We start from the raw sequence: 27,467 nt of genomic DNA, 5'->3' as shown, positions 1-27,467 counted from the left end.
GTGCTAACGCTAGCTCATTAATCCTCAGCTGCACATTGACATTTGCTGACAGTATTGAAGTGTGTAGAAATGAATGGAGCCCCAGAGACCACTCAATTACCTCATCTCAGAGCAATTAGCAACCAACCAATGCTAGTCAATGTCTGCCCTGTGACTGAGAGGCCAGATGAGACCAAAAAAAAAACCAAGTATATGCAGAAAAAAAAACACATTCCTGCTAATTTGACATTGGCTAGAATAAATCAGTAGTTTGCTGTTTTGTTGACTTGTTGGTTTATATTAGCAATCCTGAAGTACAAAAAAGCTGTAGTAAAAAAAAAAGCAATTAGGGTTCTTGTAGTAAAAAGTTATGCCTGGTTCAGATTACACTATTTTTTTTGTCTGTTACGATAGTCACTGTGTCAGATTACACGATTTTGACTCCTAAAATCTTATCGTGTCGTGGACAAGACACGTCAGACTACACGTTGCTTCCTGACCAGTCATCGCATACCGTTTTTAACGGCACGTGTGATCTCATCGAGAAGGCGAAACTAGTAGCGAGTGACTTGCGGAAACAAACATAAACAAACAATGGAGGAAGCGGTGAATGTTCAGAAAAAAGTAAAAAAAGAAAGAAAACCCGACAATGGACACGTTCCTGGATTGCTCGAAGCAATCCTCCAAAGAGAACTTGAGGTAAAATATTGTTTTCTTATATATTTTTACTTTTAGTTTTAACGTTAGCACCATCGTCTCTCTTTCGTTTTGCCATTTTTGAAAGTTGTGTACGGAAAACCTTCTTTGCTCCTATTGGTCAACCTCATACATGTGACTGAACCGTCGTGGACGACCGTTAAAAAAAAATAAACATGCTAGTCTTTTTTTCGTGATGTCAATCATCGCAGACATGACGTAGGTTGTCGCCCACTATTGCACACTATACGAGATGATATTATCTAATCTTGCGTCCCGACGCCCGTTGTCATTTACGAATCCCCACGACACCCTACGTCAAACGGATCATGCTAAAATCGTGTAATCTGGACCAGGCATTACGTACGTTAAAATGGGAAAGAACAACGTGCATTTACTTTTAGATTGTAACACACACACGGATACATTTTTGTGCTATGACAACTAACTAATTGAGGGGTTAAGTTTATAGTTTCTCGCGGCACCAATCAGAAACGTTGGGGCGGGTTTTACACGATGACGACAGCGCTGGGAGTTTGAAACAGATTTTGTAGCCTACATTACAAAGATGGATGCCACCGTCGAACATCACTCGCTCGAATCAGCGATCGCGTCCGTTTTAAGCGATTTGAACGTTTCCTTTTTGTTAAAAACCGAGCACAACTCTCGGAGATGTTTCTCCGCCGGCCGCCGCTCTGCATACGTCATCTCCTTCATCGCTCTGATTGGTTTATACCCACGACGTCCGTTGGTGACGCCCCCCTGGAAACGATTTGTCTATGATGCTTTGTTTACAACTGAGAATGGTCTGGTTTTAACCAGGCTACGTACTCGAATGGCTAAATTTGATAAATGTTGATATTCAGATGAAATGACAAGAGCATAGACATTCATCGAATGTGTTATCTGCTATCTAGAGAAAAAAGTATGGTTTGGGGGTTTGTCCACTACTGTCTCACTAAACACATAATTTAGCATCTCAGGTAGTTTCTCCACATCACTGTAACACACTGTGCCGTGACCTGTTCTCTATAGATTATTCTCTATAGATTACTCTATAGGACTTTCTAGTGTTTTAGTCACACCAAGTTGTTAGCTTGCGGTATGTGTGGGTGTTCTTTACCTTCCTCAAGTTTCGTAAATCAATTGACTCCTTCTTAATGAACCCTAAAGTGGACTCTGCAGCCTCTGGTGTATTGTTGCATATTTTGTCTTTTTGCTGATTGTTTTGAGATAGGACTATAATTTTGACATGCCATGGAAAATCTATACTCCGCTCTTGCAGGGCAATCAAAGCTGTTTTTATGACTCCACAGTGGTAGTTCACTATCTCTCTCAGAGTATATCTGAGTGTCTAAATGCATCGACTGAATCAATACATTTCATCATTATAAGATGTTCCTTGTTCCAATCCATGAACAAACTGTATTTGTAAGTCTACTTTCTCACTTCCTTCCTCCCTACTGCCCCTGCAATGCTGCATTTTTTCAGAGTACCACTTCGTTTTGCCAAAACGTAATAATTGTCTAAATACTATTCCTATCCAATAAGGATGGATCATATTCAACAAAGTCAAAACCAAAGAGAGTCATGTCGCATTATAGAACACTTAAAGGAGTAGTTCACTTTAAAAAAGCTTTTTCTGATAATTTACTCACCCCCATGTCATCCAAGATGTCCATGTCTTTCTTTCTTCAGTCGAAAAGAAATTAAGGTGTTTGATGAAAAAAATGACAGGATTTTCTCCATATAATGGACTTCAATGGGAACCAAATGGTTCAAGGTCCAAATGATCGTTTCAGTGCAGCTTCAAAGGGCTTTAAATGACACCAGACGATGAATATGGGTCTTACGTAGCGAAACGATCCGTCATTCCAAAAATAAATAAAAAAGTTTATGTTTTATAAGCACAAATGCTCGCCTTGCTCTGTTCTGTGATGAGCGTTCGTGACTCTCCTTCTTCGAGTCATTTTTTAAATGACTGATCGTTTTGCTAGATAAGACCCTTATTCATCATCTAATGTCGTTTTTAGCCATTTGAAGCTGCATTGAAACTGTCATTTGGACCTTGAACCGTTTGGTACCCAATGAAGTCCATATGGAGAAAATCCTGGAATGTTTTCATCAAAAACCTTAATTTCTTTTTCAGTCTAAAATGCTGATTTGATGCTCAAGAAACATTTCTTAATTTTGTCAATGTTGAAAAGAGATGTGCTGCTTTATATTTTGTGGAAACCGTGATACATTTTTTTTAAAGGATTCTTTGATTAATGGAAAGTTGAAAAGAACAGCATTTATTTTAAATTAAAATCCTTTTTTTTTACAATGTTAAAATATTTACTGTCACTTTTGCTTAATTTGTATTTAACCTGGAATATTCTTTAAATGAGACCATATGCATCAAAACAGCACATTGGCTTATTAATAAATACATTAAACCTCACAAAACCATTTGAGACTGTGTATAATGTCTCCCCTTTTCCCCGAGCAGTTGGCAGCATAACAGATGGTAACAAGCCAACTCCCATATATCAAACTCTTAAAGAGTTGGGAATTGAAACTGTTAGTGAACCTTCCATTGAGGCATAAACAAGTAGTAGAAAACCATGTGGAATAAATGCAATTAAGGCATGTGGCCAAAAAACAAAAACAAATGCATGCAATTAATGCTTGCTCAACAACAAGACTAGGATATCCGGCAATGCTTCAAATACCTCTGCTAAAAAATCTAGACGGAGAACGACACTACGCCAGCTTGTTAAATATTGCCCTTTCACCCACACTCCTCCACAGTCTTCATAACTCTAACCCAACTCCTAATTAACTTCCAACGACAAATCAGTCCATTTTCTGGGCCAGACGTTTATTTTCGAGAGCTGGGACTCAAGGTGCGCGCGAGTGTAAAAAATGAAGCACATTTGTAAGGAGCTTGCCAACAGCTGTGAGACAGCCAGTTGGGTTGTTCCTCAATGTAATTAAAATATAAAGCCAAAAACTCATTACTGAATAGACCGAGCGATATAGCGCTAAGGCAATTTAGCTCTAGAGCGATACGTAAGTGGAGACAGTTCATGAATTAGATCTGTTGGGGGTTATTGATTTAGAAGCGTTGGTTGTTTTAAATATGTTGATGTGATGAATGTGAGTTGAAACTGTGTGTTCAAGCAGCACACTCTCAGTATTAATTTCCCTCTTTTAAGTTTGCATGAGGTTGCCACTCCTCTTGCTGCTTTAATGGCTTATATACGGCTTGATTTGGCATTTGATTGAGCGGGTGTGTGCCTACTGAGCTGGTTGAATCAGAAATGGGCCTTTAAGTGCCTCTCGTAGTGTATGTTATTCACACCGCCATACAAGCTGAAGAATTTAAAGCGACGGCAGGCATATCATTGCTAATGGCCATCCATTGTTTGCTGATGAAGGATTCGAGGTTAACTGTAAGGTAGCTTAGTATTATGGGATATTTTATGACACTTTAAACAGGTCAGTCATTATGAGATGGATTTTGTTCTCTCGTTGACGTGCAGTTCTGCACAGTTCAAATGTAAGGGGACATATAAATTCCGAAGGGCTTAAAAACATAATATCCTTGTCTAATTCATTGGTGAAACCTGTCAAGAACATGCCTGGGTCATATTTTTTTTACCCCAAAATCAAACGCTAGAAGTAAGGAATTATATTTAGCTTAAAAAAAAGTTACGCCTACTTTTATTTATTTTTATATTGTGACATTTATTTGCAATTAAGACATTTCCGTTATGGGAAAAATGTCAATTTAAGAAAAGGGTGTATTATTTAAACTTAATTTTTACTTGAATGTAAGTTATCATACTATTTGTTGAGTAGTCTGATTATATAAATAATAGTGTTTTTTTACAATAATAATCAATTTGAAAGTCAGACTTGTTTTATTGTTTTACTGTCGTCTTAGAAACCAGGTTGCCATAAAGTAACACTTGAAAAAAAAATCATTATAAGGTATGTATTTCTTTTGGATTGCTTTTTTGAAAGCAAATATATGGAAATCAAGAACAATAAACACTTGTCTTGTTGCTACTGTCCTTGTAATTGCATTCAATTTACAATTCTATACTGTGTTTTTACCCTGCTAGAGTTTCTCTCGCATGAGTGAAAGCTGAATAAGCTGTGCGACACTAAATGAAGACAAAAAGTGTGGGAACAAAAGCAAGGCCTAGCTTTAGCAACATGTACACTCTTAGAAGAAAAGGTTCTATCAGCGCTACATATTTCCTAAAAAAAAAGGGTTCCTCTGGGTTCTATATAGAACCCTGGCGCTCCATACTTGGCCAATAGAACCTTTTACCAAAAAACATGGTTCTATATAGTTCCATATATGAAGCGGGGGATGGAACCATTTCTGGTTCTAAATAGAACCATTTCTTCTAAGAGTGTAGCTTAGCCTCACATTTGAATAATAATCGAGATCACGTTGGAAATCAAAATGAATTATTACCTGTTATAATAACTGAAGAGAGAACTGCATTAGCATTGAACACCTATGTACTTTCTTTCCGCTGGTTCTTTCACTGGAAGACAGGTTAATTATAAGCATGCCGAGTAAAAAAGTAATGGATTTAACAGGTCTTTTATCTAATAATCCATGCATTTGCATGTTTTTCAGAACTAAAATTGTCCAGTCACACTTCTACTTCTAATTTATTTTGACAATTCCCATTCTTAGCCGAGTGTCTTGTTGTGGCTCCCAGTTCCCACCATGGTGCATCCGTATTTAAAAACAGCTTTGTCTCCCAGTAATCTGCTGTTTTCCCCCACAGCTGCGATTTGTTTCCTCTGAGAAAACAGCATTTCCATATTATTCAATTACTTTCCCCAACACATCACTGGCTTAATTGAATGAAGCATGCCTCCAATTTAACGGGAAAGTCAATTGGGGTGGGACCAAACAAAACTAAAGTGGTTAAAGCTCTTGGTTATGGAGTGTCCCAAATGAGTGTGCGAATCTGAGGAAGCTAAGGAGGTTGTGCAGTATTGCTGCCATTAGCTCTTTTCCTATAGCGTGATCAATTTCGGTACCTGATGATTCACGGCTGCGGTACGGGATGTCTGTGGTGCCGAGGGCACCGCATGATTATTTTTCTTCTCTGCAGGCCTCTTATGATGACGGCTGGGGTGTGGAGGGTCAATTTGTCCACACTAGTATCGCGGAACCTTCCAGAAGTGGTGATGATTTCAAAGTAAGTCCAGCACTGGTGGCCATTAAGCTTTATAAAAGGAGTTTGTTCCCCACAGAGCACTGCTGAACTCGGTGACACTCTGGATCATTTTAGTGTTCTGCTGCCTGGCAATAATATGAGCATGCGAGTTTATATCTCGTGTTTCTGAGGGGAAAAAAATGAACGAATTTGGACTTTTTTGTGTATATGTATGTGTGTGGATTCACCAATATTGGCCATTAAAGGTTATAGGCCATAAAAGCAATTATAAAACTACGCCGTTTTAAGGCAAGCCTCCAAGATTAGCAAAAAAATCGCATAACGCTGTGATACGCTGACCACCAGAGGACGCTTTTTTTAATGGATGTCAATAGAGGAGAGTCTTCACTACGCTGAATACATGGCTTTTGTGGGAAAACGGGTTATTTAATGAGTCAACAACCTATTGAAAAATCTTCAACATGCTTGCTCTTAAATGTTTGTTTTATAAGAGAAGTCACGGACAATTGCACGACAGGTAGAATTCAGTTTACAGCACTTCTCATTCATTTCTGGTATCCGCAAACAGTGACTGGCTGTCACACAACTCTGAACGAAATTCAATGATTGAATGAATCAATGAATCTCCCAAATTGGCCTTCGAATCTCCCAATAATAAATACCATCTCTGAATAAAATGCCTCTAGTGTTGAATCTAGGGCTGTCAAAGTTAACGCGATAATACTGTATAATTTGAATTTACTTCACAAAGTATGAATGAAATTCAGACGTACATCTGCCATGATGTTACCGTCACGTGGTCAGTTGCATTACTTCACTTCCATTCATAAATCCCCTCCTGTGGCCTCATGGGATTGTAAAGTGAACATTAAATAAACACTTCACAATCTCAGCGGATGTATTAGGTCATCCCCTACTGTTTTTCGAATACTATGTATTCAGACATACTATTTTGGTGTACTGTTTTTTTGCATATTATATATTATATTTCAGACGTAGCGTGTCGTTCAAGCCAGGGTTGCCAGGTTCATGTGTTTTCCCTACACCAAACATTATTTGTTGCTCGCTTGAGTCGCTTCCCATCCAGTAATTGCGAAGAGGTTTGTGCTTTGTTACTTCTGATAAGAAACAAAGTCTTAGCATTCAAATTCTATCAGTTTTATTACTAAATTCACACAATAAATGGCGTTGACAATAAACATGACGTGACGGATTGTTGTAGCGCCTTAGTTCAAGTGGCAACGCAGTCTTTTCTTCCACTTTAATACAAGTTATAGCACGAAAAAACATGCATCAACATTAAAAGTTATTTTGAAAGATACAGTAAAACTTATGATGTATCATGTGACAACATGTAGTCGCTCAATCGGTGGAAAGTCGTCAAAAAAAAGCTTGTGAGTAATGTCACTTACAGGAGTAGTTCACTTTTAAAAAAACTTTTGCTGATAATTTACTCACCCCATGTCATCCAAGATATCATGTCATACTTTCTTCAGTCGAAAAGAAATGAAGTTAAATTAAATTCCAGGATTTTTCTCCATATAATGGACTTCAATGGGAACCAAACGGTTCAACGGTTTCAGTGCAAACTGCAAACTGTTCAAAGGGCTTTAAACGATTCCAGACAATGAATAAGGGTCTTATCAAGCGAAACGATCGCTTATTTAAAAAAAAAGAAGCAAAGTTTAAGTTTTATAAGCTCAAATGGTCGCCTTGCTCTGTTAGGGTGTGATGTGCGTTCGTGACTCTCCTATATGAACTCGTTCATCAAAATGAACAAATCTTGAGGCACATTTCTCAAAATGAACAAAAATGAGTCAACTCGTTCATTTCGTTCGTTGAATGAACCAAATGACTCGGAAAAAGATTCGTTCATTTTGATGAACGAGTTCGAACAGGAGAGTCACAAACGCGCATCACAGAACAGAGCAAGGCGACCATTTAAGCTTATAAAACCTTTTTTTTTATTGGTAGCCTGAGGTCTTAATATCAAATTTTTTTTTTTTTTACATTTAATTCCACAGACACAGACAATATCCAACATATGCTAACATGATACTGTATAAATTCCCATAGTTTTTTTTTACAGTAATGAGAAAAAAACATTTTCAGACGATTATTCGAACGATGGAGCTAATGTGTGCTCTTATTGTGTTTAAGTTTACAAACGGCTCTCCTGTGCTGTGCTTGTAGACTAATGTGGATCACTCATATTGGTTCTTACCATAAATTACAGTAAGATACACTGGCTTTTTTTTTTTCTTTCTTTTTTTCTTTGATTAAAAGATGTGTGCATCATAGTCCCTCAGCTCTTGGCTAAAAGAGTAAATTGTTCTGGTTTAATAAGTTGTGAAAGCAAAGCTCTCTTTCTGCACATGATTAATAAGCTTATGGTAATTGGGTTGGAATGTCCTCTGAGTAAAAGAGATATTTTTCTTCTAATTTACAAGACAAATTAGCCATCATCAATAATATTTTGTCTAGAGAAATCTTTGATTTTTGGCATTGTTGTCCTGCACTTTTAATCAAAAATTCACATACAGCATTTTCTCTTTAGTACTAGTACGATTCATATTAATTAAGTCACGTCCCCATCGGCATGCAATGCATAGATTTTATATTTGAATTATTACATTTCCTTGTGTTTTTTTTAACAAAGTCTTGAGAATAATGTAAATTGATGAAGTGAGGTTTTCCCAGCAAAATGAGTTAATATACAAACATCAATTATGCTTTGAAAAAAAACCCTCACAATTTTCATTTCAATATATAGAGGTTTATGTGAAATTTTATGTGCAGTTTCAACAGAACTGTAACTAATGGTAACTAGAGGAGCTTATGATTATTATTAAAATGAGAATATATATTTTAGGTAGTATATGAAGATGTACGACCAAGCGACTGTGCGTATAAGGGAGGCTAATTAGATTTCAGTGTTTCTGTACTATGGAAATAGTTCTTTCCCTGCATGCGTTCTCGATGAGTGTGTCTAAATTATGAAAAATCTTGATATATTTGCTATTCTGTTTGGTTCCACTATAGTGGCAAATACTTCCGGCCCTGTAATTGAATTCTAAGCCAACTCATAATACAAAGACACTAGCAGCATATAGCTCATTATGCGTGTTGGGATTATGTTATTTACACTGCGAGTTACTCACTGTGCCCACTGACCTAAGCAGGCAACAGTGTTAGCTGAGCCTCGATATACAAATCTCGATGCAGACCTTGTTTACAACACACACACACACCACCAGCATATATTCACTGCCAACTTACAACAAGTGCCATTACAGTCAGTATTAGAACAACACAGAAACCATCTGCCGACTAGATTTAATCTGATCCAATTAGCATGCCATTTGCATTGATTAATCCACAAAAATATGCTGCATAATATAATTTCTGAATGAGTCAGTTCATGCCAAATAAAATCACTAACAGACAAATGGATGCTAAATCACTGTCTGGGAATCATAAACCATTTCATTCCATGTAAATTAGAGGAGGGGGTGTGAGAGAGAGAGAGAGAAAGAGAGGCAGAGAAACAGAAATCAGAAGCAGGTTAGAGATAGACTGGTCATTTTTCTTGCTGTCAGCTGTTTGCTTTGCAGTGGTGAGGGTGAATGACAATGGTGGCTGTGACACTCACGCAGAACTGTAAAACTTGCGTGCATGCGGTGAGAAGTGGAATGCATCTGGCAGACCTGTGTTTCCTACAGATGTACTCCTATTCTGTCTCACTGCAATCTCTACAAGTACACTAATAACATAAAATAAAAATATCCATGTATTTATTTAGATAAGGAGCATTGTGATTATGTAATATATCCTTTACTTACTGAAAATCCACATTATTTCTGGCTGGGCTCCAGAACACATAAATATTTTAAAACCTAGCTTGCTGCATCCTAAACATTTTGAAACCTCATAAGTGACCGATTTGGGACAGTCTAAAGAGACCCCAGCTTGTGTGAAGCGCATGGAAGATCCAATTCACAATTATTATATATAATGTGATGAAATATATATCATATATATTTTATTATATTTTATCATATATATATTTTATTATATGATGACGGTTCAAACATTTCGAGTCTCTTATGCATACAAAGGCTGCGTTTATTCAATCAAACAAATACTGAAAAACAATGTCTTGAAATATTATTATTTATTTATTTATTTGATAGGGACAAGTGGGAACAATCAACATGCAACACTACAACATTTATAGCCGAGGCTAATTTGCGATGTCCGTCCCCAGATGGGCTTTTCACATAACAGTACATACATAATCACAGTACAAAAATAATACATTTACATTTACAAGATCATTGCATAAATCTAACATTGCATAAAAAATAAAATAAAATCAAAATAAATAAATTAAATAAATTAAAAAAAATAATAAAATAAAATAAAACAATAAAATGACAATAAATAACTGCTTTCTATTTGAATATATTTTAAAACGTCATTTATTCTTGTGATCAAAGCTGAATTTTCAGTATTAATTACATTACTTCAGTCTTTAGTGTCACATGATCCTTCAGAAATCATTCTAATGTGCTGATTTGCTGCTCAAGAAACATTTCTTATTATTATCAGTGTTAAACAGTGTTTAACATGGCTAATATTTCTCTGGAAACCGTAAATCATCAGGATTTTTTGATGAATAGAAAGTTCAGAAGAACAGAATTTATTTGAAATTTCTTTGTAAAACTGTTGTTTTTTTTTCCAAATTAATGTGTCATTACTACATTAAAATATTACATTATTAAAAAAAATTATTATGCATCCACCACCTTTTTCACTGGGCTTGTTGTAGTGCATTTTTTTAATTGCTTTCTCCACTTTTAGAAGGCTGCATAAGCAGGAAAGCTTTTTGGAAGCGTTATTGGGACATTTATTTTTATTTCCATGCAAGTTTTTGCAAAGAGACCAGCTTAATTTTTTCATTTTATTTTAATTTTCTTATTCAATGCAACTAACTGTAAAAAAAATAATGCATGTATACAATACATAAGGACAATACTCCTAACAACCTGGGCTTATGTGTCCTGCTCAAGGGCACTGTGAACCATACAGAGCTTATGAAACCATACTATCCTGTACTCAACACTGAAAAAGGTAAGCCAATGCATCACATGACTTGTTCCAACAGTATGAAGACACTACTGTAAACTCTTTTTGTGCATAACAACCTTGACAGAAAGCCTTTCTTAATTCCCATCTTCACTTTATGCATTCAATGAAGTATACTTCAGTTACAAAACAAAACCTTGCTCCATCTTTCTCAATAGTTTGCCTTGGAGGGCACACAACACGACACAATAAATTTGTCCCACACACAAGCAATCTAGAAGTGTACAAATGCACCCAAGAGCATCTTTACAAGTTAGTATTTCTTATGGCTGTCCCGCAATAGGCACGACTTGCAACAATGAAGCCAACCTTCAACCATGGCTGTGGCACTTAAAGACAATCATTATACAACATTTCAGCAGCCTGATAAACACATACACCTATCATCTCATTGGAACCCACTCAAGCCACTCAATTGTAAAGTTCATGTTATATAACCCTGTTAATAATAAGCACTATAATGCATGTATAAAACATCTGATCATCCACTGACATGTGATACCATTTGTGAAAGTGAATGAACGGTTCCTAGGACTAGCTGAACTCTTCTGACCTAAATCAATACATAAATTAACATTATCTTGTACATTAGGTGTTATTTCTAATACAGGTCCATAGATTTGCACTAGGTGGGCAAAAGCTTTGGAAGAATTAATTTTAAGGGTGGGGCGTAATGAAGAGTCAGTTAAAGACTTGGTGAATGTGACTTATTGAATATAAATTGCCAGCCTGACCTAGTTATTCAAAGTCATTCAAGGTTTAGAAGAAATGTAAATCTCATCAGCTGTGAAATGATTCTTAGCAACAAAGCAAGGCAAGGCTATTTTTTGAGCTCTTGACAGCCAGGTGTATGCAAGCATTTTAATTAAATTACATTAAATACCGTACAGATGATTGCAGTCTAGATTAGTTATTAATTAATGCTGATGCTTGCAATTACTCAAAGGTAATTATAGGCATGTAAACTATTTATATTTGACTACATCTGTAAACACATCGACATGAGAATAAACACAACTGAAGTAGTCATGAAGGATATCTAGTTTAAAGGGACAATTCATCGATAAAATGAAAATTCTTTCATGATTTACTCAGCCTCAATGTCACTGTTTTCCATGGAAATATTTGAATAATCTTTTTATGAATAATCTTTTCATAAAGATGTGTGTCATTTCTTGCCAGTAGTTTCACTAAAGGGAATTGCAAGAATAACGTCTCTGTTACGTAAGGTAACCTACGTTCCCTGAAAGACTGTAAAAAATAAACCGTAAATTTTACGGGAAAAAAACGGCAGCTGTGGTTGCCAAAACTTTACCGTTAATAATACGATAGGAACGTTAATGGTTTTACAGACAACTTAAAATTTACAGTAAAAAAACGTATTTTATTTTCTGATAAAATGTTGATATACCAACTTATTGATATCTGTTTTAGACCATTGTAATACACTGACAACCATCAATCATCACAGCAGTGATGAGAGTTACTTGAGCAATCACTAAGTGATTACTTATTTAAGTAATACTTATATAAAGAAGCTGCACAGTGTCATTCACACAAACATTAAACACCATCATGTTAACACACATGAAATTAAAAAATGCAATAAACATTAATTTAACAACATTAAATGTAACATAAAACCCTAATGTACATAACTGATTAGAAAAAAACAATAAAACTATGAGGAACTATAGTTATTTCAACAAAAATACATCAAATGTGAAGTGTCACGCAGGGAATTGTGGGAATGTCAATTTACTGTTTTCACTGTAAATTATACAACGATTTGTTTTTTTTCACTTTCAAAAACTGTAAATTTAACGGTATTTTACTGTAAAATTACATCACAGTTATTTACCGTATAAAGTACGGAAACTTTCTGTTAACCAATTAACAGTTTTTCTGTAGCATTTTTACAGTCTTTTACTGTTAAAATCACGGATATTTTTTACAGTGAGGGAACGGAGACGTTCGTCGGATGCATCTGACAGAAATGGGATCTTCGCAGAGGCAGGAATAATTCTTCCTTGCATGCTAATTTTATTTGTAATCTTGTATTTTTGGTTGTTGAAATAGTCTACAGTATATGTGAATATTTAGTATGTACAAGCATCTGTCCAGTTCGATGCATGAACTCTGACCTGCACTGGATCCCCACACAATTACCCTCCCATGAGCCTCCCATGTTTACCTGTTCGGTGACATTAGTACAAACACTCCGATATCTTCCCACTGTGCTGTGCAGTGAGTCGGAGCAATCAGACATTCACGATCGTCCTTTTGAAAAATCAAAGCTGGGCTTCCAGCTGAGCCAAGTTTGATATCCAAAGGCAGGCTGCCCAGCGAGAATATCTCTGCTCTGTTTTGATGAGGTGAAGTCTCACACTGTTACGACAGATGAATAATTATTTTGGGTGACACTTTCTTTGCGTCCATCACTTGATGGGCCAGTTCTTTTTTCCTGCCGGCGACATTTGTACATTTGTGATTTCCCTGTGATTTCAGGCACCGACACAAAAACTTGAGGATGACCAGTGGATTGCTTTTGCTGGAGATCTTCAAACGCGTGTGTGTGTGTGTGTGTAATGACAAAAGATAGTTGCACGGTGCATGGCTTTTGTGTAGTTCGAAATTTCAGCTAAATAGCTCTCTCTGTGGAACAATGCTACAGCACAGTGAGCCGTGATGGAGTCTGGAGTGCATAGCTTGAGGTGTTTGATAAGACCTGCACAGGCTTAACTCTGAGGGGTTACTGAGGTGGGCTGACAGCATTGTGCGAATCCTCAGGGACTCTCTGCCTCTATGATTACAGCTCGCTGCACTTTCTCTCTCTCTTTCTCTCTCTCTCAGCTGTTTGACTCTTAAAATAGACCCTCAAGGTCTGGCTGGCTGCTATTCCCAGCTGTAACTCTAGAGATTTCTAAAACAGTGACCACTTGCTCTTTTGTCCACAACCTGCAGAGTGTGAGATGTGGATGGTGTCCAAACTCCAAAGTGGAGGACAAACGTCAAAAATTTCTTGTCTTCGAAACATTTTCGAAGCACAGTAGGTTCGTTTTCTTGATCAATCGTCCCATCAAACAGTCGTCACCTTATTGCCAAAATAAAGTGTATATGACTGCTTGATTGAATTACTGTTTCCCATTTTGTTTCCATTATGTTGTTTCCACTTTTGATCAATTTAAAGGAGTAGTTCACTTTTAAAAAAAACTTTGTTGATAATTTACTCACCCCCATGTCATCCAAGATGTCCATGTCTTTCTTTCTTCAGTCGCAAAGAAATTAAGGTTTTTGATGAAAACATTCCAGGATTTTCTCCATATAATGGACTTCAATGGGAACCAAATGGTTCAAGGTCCAAATGAGAGTTTTAGTGCAGCTTTAAACGATACCGATGAATAAGGGTCTTATCTAGCGAAATGATCTGTCATTTAAAAAGTAAATAAAAAAGTTTAAGTTTTATAAGCACAAATGGTCGCCTTGCTCTGTTCTGTGATGAGCGTTCGTGACTCTCCTGTTCAAACTTGTCCATCAAAATGAACAAATCTTTTTTCGAATCGACTCGAGGGTCCTAGATAAGACCCTTATTCATCGTCTGTTGTTATTTAAAGCCCTTTGAAGCTGCACTGAAACTCTCATTTGGACCTTGAAGCGTTTGGTTCCCATTGAAGTGCAATATATGGAGAAAATCCAGCAAAGTTTTCATCAAAAACCTTAATTTCTTTTCGACCGAAGAAAGAAAGATGTGGACATCTTGGATGACTTGGGGGTGAGTAAATTATAAGCAAAAGTTTTTTTTAAAACATGAACTACTCCTTTAATGCATCCTTGATAAATATTTTATTTTTTACTTACTGCCCCAAAACTTTGAACAATATGTAAATCTCTTCGTGTGCCAGGTATCCATGATGTTATGGATTTCCAAGTTTGAATTCCAAGTTCAATTTGCACTTCTCTAAACTAAATGCTGGAAAGTCTGACCTGTGAGTTGATGGAGTGCTGGGTAATAATAATAAAGAATTTGAGTTCTTTAATAATTCCAAGTTATGTACTCTCTGACTGAGAAGAGTAACAGCATGTTTATTATCATTACTCAGTGGCCGTTCTTCATAGCCCTTGTGCCAACTAAACAAATGAGGCAAATTATGTTAAATCAGAGATGGGATATTTGAAACTGACCTCTATTGTATGAGTATGAACACAGTTTAGGGACTTTGTTCAAGGACAACTCTTGAATTTGCTCTAGACCAACATCTCCTGTACTAAGGAGAGTTTGTAGGTTAACGTTACATTGAATTCATAAGAATCATGTTTTTTAGTCCAAAAGATTCTACAAAAACCTTTATGCATTCTCACTGGCAAGAGGTATTAATATACTAGTGAAATTGAAAAGTCATCATCAGTTTAACCTGCATTCAGAACACTTATTTTTAGATTACATAAAGTCCTTTTGTAATGAATAAGCACAAAGTGAAGTGGATAAGAGGGCTGTGTTTGAAAGAAAATGAGGGCTGAGTTGATGCTTTTGCCGGGATCCTTGCATTGTGGCAAATGCTGTGTCTTGATGCGTGGGAAGCGCTTCAGTGTCCAACTCCATGCTAAAATGCTCTTGTTAATCCCCTGTAGCTCCAAAGAGGGTAGAACTACCTGCAGACACACACACACGTGCACACACACACATACTCACAGTTTCATAGATGGTAGACTGGGTAATGAAGCCATGGAATTAATCACTGTGTAAAATGATGGAAAGTGTTTTCTCGATTCTGCACTGATTGCCGCTGTGGGGAGTCATTCATAAAACAGCAGGTGGAGATGTCACTATGATGTCAGTTCCATACCTTTTGTTTGATATGGAAGAAAAAAACCTGTTCGTATACTTTATATTCTGAAGGAACCTCTCTGGGATCTTTATATGGGCTAGCTAGAAGTTGCATTTCATTTTTTATTTATAATATATCATTTTTAGGTGTGATTTATATAATATTTTTTGAACAAATAGATATGTACACAAAGATATACATTACATATGTGTGTACATACAACAATTTAAAAACATTTTAGAAATCACACCTAAAAATTATTACAGTGTTTTTTAGGTGTGAACTTTATAAAGTAAAATAATAATTGCATGAACTCAGTTGCAAATAACATTATATTATTGTCTGAGAATATATATATATATATATATATATATATATATATGTGTGTGTGTAAAATTTTATATATATATATATATATATATATATATATATATATATATATATTACACAGTGCACCCACATATATTATGTAAACACAAACTTTTGTTTTGGATGCGATTAATCGCGATTAATCGTTTGACAGCCCTAATATATATATATATATATATATATATATTATACACACAGTATATATATATATATATATATATATATATATTCTCAGACAATAATATAATGTTATTTATATTATATATATATATATATATATATATATATATATAAATACACACACATGCATGTATATTTAAGAAAAACATATTATTTATATATAAACTATTTATATATAATATAAATTCTATATAAATCTATGTACAGTATATACATGAAAATATTTCTTAAATATATAAGCATGTGTGTGTATTTATATATATATATATATAAAATAATTATACTGCCCTACAAAGCAAAAAGGTAGTAATTGCATTTTTGGTCAAACATTTGTTATTATCATTTTCATGACATTCAAGGCATCCTTTGTTATGTGACAAAACATCTTATCTCAAATGTGTGTCGTTTTGGAGCACAAACTTTTATTTTGGATGCGATTAATCGTTTGACAGCCCTAATATGTGTATATATATTATATATATATATATAAGAGCAGAATTGTGCTAACTGGGTTGATTTACTAACTTACCTAGTTTATTTTGCAATGTGTGTTTGCTGATCCATAATAAACCTTCACTTTGCATCAAAGGAGACAGTGGAAATGTGTCTTTGCTGTCAAAATGCTCTTTGAATGTTAAAGAAAGAAAGAAACGTCCTCTCAATGAAAGCAGGAGGAGAGATCAGTAACGTGTACTGACCCATAGACGAAACCTGTCTTGCTTTCTATTTTCCAGAAGAAGGGTTCTCAGAACCAAGAAGGTCTATAATACCTGGAGAGAACTATTCATTAGCAACCCCATTCGTCCCAATGGCAGTTTGTTGACTGGCACAGGAACCCTCAGAAGTATTCAATCAGCTTTCTGCCATCTTTTCACATGACGATTCTGACGTAAGTCTGTTTCACACTTTTAAAAGCTTGCCACACAACAATCTAATGTATGCAAATATTGATATGTGATTAATTGCATTTCACGTATTTAGATGGATTAACATTTTAAATCGATTAACAGCCCTAAAATAAGATGCAACCTCTTTCAAATTGGATCCTGAAAAAATGTAATTATGATTTGATGTGAATACAAAGTACTTCCACACAGCTAGCTTTTTTTTTTATATAAACAGCTCTTGCATAATTGAATGCAGCTACATCTTTAATTTCACAAACATCACCCCAAACAACTTATCATGAATGCAGCCCATATGCTGAACGGACTGCCTTTGTGTCAAACGGCTGAATAGACATTGAGAATGTGAACAGCGTTGTGCAGCATTACAAAAAAAAGCCATGTTGTTGATATTGAATCTTTTGTTACAATGCTAGACAAAGCAAAGCTGAGAAATATATTCAGAGAAACTCTTGAATCTGTGCCGAACTGACAGTTGTAGAGTTGTGATGCGAGCATGACAAATGTGTTCAGGGCTTATGGGACAGCTACACTGACGTCTCTGTTTCCCAATTTCTACATTTTCATCATAAATTTGGGCTATTCACAAACCGTGAAGTCAGAAGTGCAGTCCAAATATGATGGCGGCACTAACATGCTAATAAGAAGCTGTTGGGAAGTAATAATGGAGCTGTTGGAAGCAACATGAATATTGATAAGGACATTGATTGATAATGAAGTCCTTGTGGCATAAATATTCAGCACTTGGGGCAGTATGGATTAATGCAGTTCTTTCAACAGTGCGACTTCAAGGCATTGTGAGAAGTACAAATTTCAATTTGGTGGCACTTAACTTAACAGTCGGTAATGTGAGCCAAAAAAACTATGATACAGTAAGTCATGACATCAGAAGAACAATATGAATGAAGATACACATGCAATGCCATCTGAGATGAAGCTTAAATTGCCCAAATAGACGATTAATAAGATGTTTTTGATGTAATTATGCTGTAAGAGAAGGTACATTGTGTCATAAAAAGCACTTTGACTTAAGTGCACTAAAAGTGGAGTACAGTGGAGAACACAAGTGAGTAGTCAATTAGCAGATGCTTTTATCCCAAGTGACCTTTCAGCACCCTGCTATTAAGTGTCTTGCTCAAGGGCCCAACGGTGATCGCTCATGGCTTACTCAGACCAGAAACCTTCCACTCTTCCAGCCCTGAGCTTTAACTTTTAGGCCACATGATCCTAATATATCTCTGATTAAGGCATGTCAGGAGGGCACATCTTTGGAGCCCACTTCTCTTTTATTAAATTACTCTATATAGTAGTGGCTTAAAGTGATGTCCGGAGAGGATATTTGTTCTAATGACCCTACAGTTTGATTAAACTCATGTATTTTATATGTTTTTAAATGTTTTAAATATGAGGCAAGAGCAGAACTCTAAACTTATTTAAGCTATTTATATGACAAAATTATTTGGCAAAAAAGGCAAGTTGCAGCTACAGGTATTATTTTTAGGGATGCACCCATAGACATATACACTAGACCTCACCTTGGATACGGCAGTTCATTAGAACGAATGCGTCAATAGAGCCGCCATCTTGAAACAGGGGAGCCCCTCCACTTTAATGCATCAGCGTCAATGTAGTAGACACAGGTCTAACGCAAATAAAATCACCATAAATCATCATGAATGCGATTTTTCTTGTTTTTTTGGTTTGTTTCAACGGTCAGACATGTATTTATCATTGATTCTAGAAAGAAAAAAATGTTTTTAAATGTTTTTTTTTTTTTAAAACATTCTTCCTAGTTCAGATTTCATCCGTGAACTTCATACGCTGCACAAAAGTCCGCCACCATCAATGAATTCGAAGTAAAGGCAGAGATAGCAGCGTTACCTAGCTACTTCCTATGACAAGACCCCTGTTCCAAGGTGGCGGCGGTTTTGACGCATGCTTAGAACCCCCAGGTGAGGTCTAGTGTATATGTCTATGGGATGCACCGATATGAAAATTTTAGCCGATACCGATAACCGATAATTCTTTATATTTGAAAGCCGATAACCGATATATCGGCCGATAAACTTAAATCCAAATTTGTATCTAATTTTGAGAGCCTGATTACAAATACAAAAGTCTCACAATTAAATCCATGTCCCAAGCGCACAATTATAAGGATGTTTTCTCATTATAGTGTTGTATAGCCGATATGACAGATTTGAGCTGCCCATGTTGTACCGAACCGTATTTTCATTTTTTTGAAGAGATTTCAATCATATTTCAAGAAATTCAAAAACAAACAGTGCTCAACTCAGCTGAAGGGAATAATACATTATTTATCGGTTTTAATATATCGACCACATTTTCTTACCAGGCCAATAACGATAACATTAAAAATGAACACATATCGGCCGATACCGATATGCTGGCCGATATATCGTGCATCCCTAATTATTTTACTAACAAAATGCACAGAAAAACAAAAAGCACATAAGCATTAAACATAATCGCTAATAAGTATTTAGTTGGTTCTGCTTGTGTTCATAATGTCTTTGTATGACATTTGGCATGTTTCATTGGATTTGCACAAATAAAACAATTGGCTCCCAGCACAACTGTACAACTCTTTAACACATTTTTAATAATATTTGAATATAGGATGAAGATGTAAATTTTCTTAGACCAGACTTCACTTTTGAACACTGCTGTATATTAGTCTACAATCATGATGGACTATTTCTAGTGGATAGACTAGTGCTCAAATGTTTGGAGTCTGTAATTTTTTATTTTATTTTTGGAAGGAAGGAACTTTTACTTTTATTCAAGGATTCATTACATGGATCAAAAGTGACAGTAGATATTTATAATGTTGCAAAAGATATCTCAAACAAACTTTCTATCAATCCAATAATCCTAAAAATATATATATCACAGTTTTCAACATTGATAATAATAATAATAAATGTTTCTTGAGCAGCAAATCAGCATACTAGAATGATTTCTGAAGGATAGAATTTCTGAAGGATAGACTAAAGTAATGGATGCTGAAATTCAGTTTTGCCATCACATGATTTACTGTATTTTTAAACAAATAAATGTAGCCTTGGTGTGCATAAGAGACAAAAACATTCAAACAAATCTTACTGACCATAAAGTGTTATATACTCGACTGCTATTAAATTTTTCCTTGTTTTATGAAGGTCACATTAAAACTGCATTAGAAGGACGTCACCTGGGGTGTGGGGAGTGTGTGTGTGTGTGTGTGTGTGTGTGTGTGTGCGTGTTTGGGACTCAAGGTATTGGGAACAGAATATTTTTAGTACCTATCAAACTGTTTATTTATGCAAAAACTGTAGATATATATTTCATTTTGTGTATTTACATAAAATGCTAGCAGTGTAATTAGTCTTAACAATACAAATGACATAGCCATGCCCTTGTATTCGTGTGTGGCTGCATTTAGAACGTTCACTTTTCATACTTCCCAATTAATTCATAATGGATACATATGCCAGGCTTTATTTTCCCAATTGAATATCCGGTTTCACTCAGAAATAAGTCTCATTACAGAAGTAAAAGTGTTGTGAATGCAGTTTCATGCTTTTATTTAACAATAGAACTGCCAGGGGTTTGTTGTATACCTAAAACTGCTAAAAAATAACATTAAAACATAATAGGCCGCACAAACATAAAGGCATTATATTGGTAAATTTGAGGGAGAGTTGGATATTTTATTGAAAATCTGTTATCTACATCTGAAAATTGCAGCAGATGTTGTAGCGTTTGTAGTATGCAAGAGCTGAGATCCAACAAAAAAAAAATGAAATCTTAAATTCAGTTCTTGTCATTTCTTTTAAAAATGGCTGGATCAGTACTTTGCATGTGGCTGAGTTATTTTTTTCATTATGATTCTTTTAAAGTTATGTGTGACTTTCAACCAAACGATCAATTCATGTTCGTTCTCAGCAGATCAGAGGAGAGGCTAATTAAGCAGATGGCCTGGACTGCAGGCAGTTTCAGGATCTGTCACATACATATTCTCTGTACTTGTAGACCTATGCATACAGAATTATTAATGATGATTAATGCATGAGTTCACACCTACTATTCGTGGCTTCATGCATGGCTGCACATTTAAACACTGTTCCTGACTGGTACCGTGTGGATGAAAGCGAGTCACAAACGTGCCACACTCGCACATTCATTCGTGCACGGGATCTTCTTTGCCTTGTTTTTATAATGTAAAATGTGCCGACACACACGAGAACGCGCACATCACACCATGTATCGCTTACATCTTCATCCTTCTTGATTCGTAAGCTCCATGTCTATGAATAACTCCATTTCTCCAGGGACAGTAACACAATCAGCTGCTAATGCTATTTCATTAGCTGACCCCTCATGTGAGCCTAACCACACACACACACAGAAATCCACAAACATACAGATGCTGCGTGTGGTCCCTTTCACCAATTCACCAGACATTTGAGAGTTATAGATCAAATCATGATCACAGTTTGATTGGTGAAGAATGGTTTTGTGTGTGTATATATATATGAAGAGTTCAGATGCAAAAGCCTCTAAGTGCCATTTGAAATTTTCTTCTAGAATGATCATTTTTATCAAGCTTGTATATTTAAGTTCAGTGATTTCACTTAAATGGCAATGATAATTACCTATTAATTGTTATTTAAGTGAAATTACTGAACTTAAATATACAAGTTTGATAAAAATCATCATTAAAGAAGAAAATTTCAAATGGCATTTAGAGGCTTTTGCATCTGAACTCTTCATATATATATATATATATATATATACAGTATATACAGTATATATATATATATATATATATATATATATATATATATATATATATATATATATATATATATATATATATATTAGGGCTGTCAAATAATTAATCACGATTAATCGTATCCAAAATAAAAGTTTGTGTTTACATAATATATGTAGGTGCACTGTGTATAATTATTTTATATATATAAATACACACACATGCTTTAAAGAAATATTTTCATGTTTATACTGTATTTAGATTTATATATAATTTATATTATATATAAATATAAATATTTTATATATAAATAATATTTTTTTTCTTAAATATATACATGCACGTGTGTGTATTTACATACAAAATAGTTATACACAGTGCACCCATATATTATGTAAACACAAACTTTTATTTTGTAAGCGATTAATCGTTTTACAGCTCTAATATATACATACATACATATATATATATATATATATATATATATATATATATATGAAGAGTTCAGATGCAAAAGCCTCTAAGTGCCATTTGAAATTCTCTTCTAGAATAATCATTTTTATCAAGCTTGTATATTTAAATTCAGTAATTTCACTTAAATGGCAATTCATAGGTAATCTTCATTGCCATTTAAGTGAAATTACTGAACTTAAATATACAAGCTTGATAAAAATTACATTCTTAAAGAAAATTTCAAATGGCATTTAGAGGCTTTTGCATCTGAACTCTTCATATATATATACAGTATGTGTTTGTGTGTGTATATGTATGTATTTTTATTTCTTTATTTGTTGGAAATCTATATAGCAGAGAAAACGTCTCGGGTTATGACTATAACCCTTGTTCCCTGAGAAGGGAACGAGACACTGCGTCGATAAAATCGACTCTTTGGGGACGCTCCCTAAGCGTGCGCCTCTGAAGTATGAATGAAACTAATCCAATCCTGATTGGTGTTGCGTCGTGACGTAACATGTGACGGCATACCCGGAAGTATAAAAGTGACGCTGTCACAACACACACTAGCCTCGCGATGAAGCAAGACGCTCAAGGGTCTGAAAAGGGGGCGTGGCAACACGACGCAGTGTCTCGTTCCCTTCTCAGGGAACAAGGGTTATAGTCATAACCCGAGACGTTCCCTATCGAGGGAACTCAACACTGCGTCGATAAAATCGACTCTTTGGGGAACGAGTACCCACTAGGCCACGCACCGAACAGACCCGCCCCAGAGTGAAACTGATTAGGCACTCAGCAAGGGCCGAGTACGTGTGCACCGGGCGTACTGGGAAGGCTGAGACTGTAAAACCTGATGAAAGTATGCGGGGTAGCCCAGCCGGCTGCCTCACAAATCTCCTGCAGAGGTACTCCCGACAGAAGGGCCCTAGAGGAAGCCATGCCTCTAGTCGAGTGAGCCCTTAAGGCCAAAGGTGAAGGAACCCCACGCACCTTGTAAGCCTCAGTAATAGACTGGACAATCCAGTTACTTATAGTTTGTTTGGTCGCCGGGAGCCCCCTCTTAGGTGACCCAAAGCATACTAACAACTGGTCAGATCTTCTCCAAGAAGCAGACTTTTCCAAGTATACACTCAAAGCTCTGACGGGGCAGAGCAAGTGAAGCCTCTCTTCTCCCGCCGACACATGAGGTGGAGGATGGAATGCCTGAAGGACTACAGAGCGAGCCGTACTCGAAGGAACTTTAGGCACGTAGCCCGGACTCGGGTGCAAAAAGGCCTTTACTTTGCCAGGGGCAAACTCCAAGCAAGCTGGCGTTACCGCCAGGGCCTGGAGATCTCCCACCCTCTTAAGAGAGGTAATCGCTAAGAGAAAGACCATTTTCAGCGTTAAGTCCTTAGGCGAAGCCGACTCTAAAGGTTCGAAGGGAGCGAGGGACAACCCTTCCAGAACTATTGCCAGATCCCAGGCAGGCACCCTGGACCTGATCGCCGGCCTCATCCTCCAAGCACCACGGAGAAACCTAATGACCAATTGGTGCCTCCCCAGAGGTCCACCATCTACTGGCGCGTGGAAAGCCGAAACGGCAGCCACGTACACCTTAAGAGTGGACGGGGAGAGACCCGCAGAGAAACGATCCTGAAGGAATTCCAGAACTGAAGCCACTGGGCAGTTTACTGGATCCAACCTTCGTTCTCCACACCAAGTGTGAAACACCTTCCACTTGAGGCCATATAATCTCCTGGTAGATGGGGCCCTAGAGCTAAGTATGGTTTCAACCACCTCAGCTGATAAGCCAGCATTTAGGTACTGAACCCCCTCAGAGGCCAGACCCACAGCTTCCACAACTCTGGGCGAGGGTGGAAGATTGTGCCCTCCGCCTGAGACAATAGATCCCTCCTCAGAGGAATCGGCCATGGCGGAGCTATGAGGAGTGATATTATATCCGAGAACCATACTCGTGTCGGCCATCTCGGGGCAACCAGAAGTAGACTGATGCCCTCTTGACGGACCCTCTCCAGGACCCCAGGGAGCAGAGCGATCGGGGGGAAAGCATACAGGCGAAGCCTCGGCCAAGCCTGTACCATGGCATCCAACCCCAGCGGGGCTGGATGTGAGAGGGAGAACCAAAGTGGACAGTGGGACGTCTCTCGAGACGCAAACAGATCCACTTCCATCGGTCCGAACCTCTCCCCTATCGACTTCACCACATCCGGATGAAGTCTCCATTCCCCGGGCCTCAGCCCCTGCCTCGACAGGATGTCTGCTCCCCGATTCTGAACCCCTGGGATATACATTGCCCTTATTGACAATATCTTTCCCTGGGACCAAAGGATAATCTGATGCGCCAGTTTGCACAGAGGGCGCGATCTGAGTCCCCCCTGTCGGTTCAGATAGGCCACCACTGACGTATTGTCCGTCCGTATAAGGACGTGGCGACCCTCGATGTCTGGGAGGAAGCTCCTCAAAGCCTTGAATACCGCCATCATCTCCAGGCAATTTATATGCCAAGTGCGATGATGGTCCTGCCACAGACCCCTGGTAAAGCGGCCGTCCATGACCGCGCCCCAGCCCGTAAGGGAGGCGTCTGTCGAAACGGTTTCCCGGCGACATGACACCCCCAACACTGGCCCTTGGGATAGGAACCAAGGCTTCTTCCATATTTGCAGAGACTGAAGGCACTTGCGCGTTACTCTGATCATACGGAACGGATTTCCTTTGGGTGAGAACCCCTTGGTCTTCAACCACCACTGGAGGGGCCTCATGTGAAGGAGGCCCAGAGGAATAATGTTGGATGCCGCTGCCATGAGGCCCAGCATCCTTTGAAAGTGTTTCACAGTGACGGCCTGACCTAGCCTCACCCTGGACACCATCGCCAGAATTGACTCGATACGTGCGGGAGACATACGTGCCTGCATTGTAATCGAGTTCCACACGACTCCCAAAAAGGTCCTGCCCTGGGACGGTTCTAGCACACTCTTCTTCAAATTGAGTCTTAACCCCAATTTTTGAATATGGCCAAGAACGACATCTCGATGCCGAACTGCCATCTCCCGAGACTGGGCCAAAATAAGCCAGTCGTCGAGATAATTCAATACGCGAATCCCCTGAAGTCTCAGTGGAGCAAGGGCCACGTCCATACACTTGGTAAATGTGCGGGGAGAGAGTGCTAGGCCGAACGGAAGAACCCGATATTGGTATGCTTCGCCCCCGAAAGCGAACCTCAGGTACCTCCTGTGACAAGGAAGGATGGAGATGTGAAAATAGGCGTCTTTCAGATCTATCGTGACAAACCAGTCCTCGGATCTGATTTGACTCACGATTGTTGGAATGGTCAACATTCTGAATTTGAACTTTCTCAGAGACCGGTTCAACACCCTGAGATCCAAAATTGGCCTTAACCCCCCATCCTTCTTTGGAACTATAAAGTACCGGCTGTAAAACCCGGACTCCCTGTCTACCGGAAGAACACGTTCTATGGCTCCTTTCGACAGCAGAGTCTGTACTTCTTGTTCCAGCACCTGAGCCTGCTCTGGGACCACCGCAGTGAGCACCACCCCAGAGAACTTGGGGGGGCGGTGCGCGAACTGCAGTCTGTACCCAACTCGTATTATCTGCAGGACCCATGGAGATATGTTGGGAAGATGATACCATCCCTCTACAAAATCTGCTAAGGGTACCAGCCTCTCGAGGCTGGCCTCTGGTGTCTTTTCGCTGGAAATTGATGCGGCCCGAAGCGCTGTTAACGGCGGACCTGCATCTTTTCCTAGAGGGCCCCGTTGTGAGAACAACCTCGGTTGTCTCACTGCGGAGGGGGCAGCCCTCTGAAGTCCTGCCTTGGCTAGGACCTCTTTTCCGAAGTCCTCTTAGCTTGAATGACGTCCCTCAGGTCGCCCCTCTGGCTGGAGGACTTCGGTTTTTGGGAGCGTTTCCTCTGTTGCCAAGACCCAGGAGGGGGGGCTCTAGAGGAAACGCTCTCCTTCTGCTCTGCCCTGTGGGAGGAGCTGGCTGATGGCTGGGGCTGCTTGCTTTGCCCCCCCCTACTAGATTTGGCCTTCGCTTTCCGGGGGAGGTACTGCTGGAACGCCGCAGATTGTTTTCTCGACTCCTGAAACCTGTCGACAACCGAATTAACGGCGTCGCCGAACAGGCCAGAAGCCGAAAGCGGCGCATCCAGCAGGAAGGACCTATCCTTTTCTTTAATACCGGATAAGTTCAGCCACAGATGCCTCTCCGTGGCCACCATGGCCGCCATAGAGCGGCCAATAGCGCTGGCCGCTTCCCTAGTGGCCCGGAGAGACAAATCTGCGGCCTTCCTCAACTCCGCGACATCTTCAGGAGTAGGCCCCTCCCCCTCATCCAAATCTTTCAGGAGGTCGGCCTGGTATGCCTGCAAAATCGCCATTGAGTGCAGACACGAACCAGCCCGACCCGCCGCCATGTAAGCCCTGCCCACCAATGCAGATGTCTCTCTGCAGGGCTTACTAGGCAACACCGGGGTCTTTAGGGAAGACGCCGATTCGGGAGAGAGATAGCTCGCTAAAGCCTCCTCCACCTTCGGCATCTTCCCATATCCCATATCTCGAGCCCCCATAACATTGCTGTAATCTATTACATTGGGACTCGAAATACGGGACGAATGCGGTCTTTCCCACGTTCTCGAGATCTCTTTATGGAGATCAGGGAAAAACGGCAGACCCCGGCGGTGAGGCTGTGACCTGCGCTGCAGGTAACGCTCGTCCATTTTACTGGTGACTTGCGTTTCCTGCTCATGTTGTGGCCAGCTGATGTTTAGTCTGGCCACAGCGCGTGTCACAACCTCCACCAGCTCCTCATAACCCAGGCCGCGTGATGGCGTGCTGAGATCACGGTCGTCCGCATCGATGCTGAGCACGTCCCCTTCCTCAGAAGTAGACAGCTCAAGCACCGGGACCTGATCGCG

General features: G+C 38.4%; 1 long non-coding RNA gene across 2 annotated transcripts in view; it reads left to right on the top strand.

Annotated features, from left to right (window-relative positions):
• The window catches only part of LOC120494113 (uncharacterized), a 79,092-nt gene that overhangs the window by 33,970 nt on the left and 17,655 nt on the right, over nt 1–27,467 (top strand). For both annotated transcript variants that reach the window (XR_016169555.1, XR_016169556.1), the window contains one exon: nt 17,128–17,282. This is a non-coding gene — a long non-coding RNA (uncharacterized LOC120494113). The remainder of the gene's footprint in view (nt 1–17,127; nt 17,283–27,467) is intronic.

This window comes from Pimephales promelas, chromosome 8, assembly GCF_988280905.1.
Source record: "Pimephales promelas chromosome 8, fPimPro1.hap1.1, whole genome shotgun sequence".
Taxonomy (NCBI): Eukaryota; Metazoa; Chordata; class Actinopteri; order Cypriniformes; family Leuciscidae; genus Pimephales; species Pimephales promelas.
This window is presented reverse-complemented; position numbering and strand designations above follow the sequence as displayed.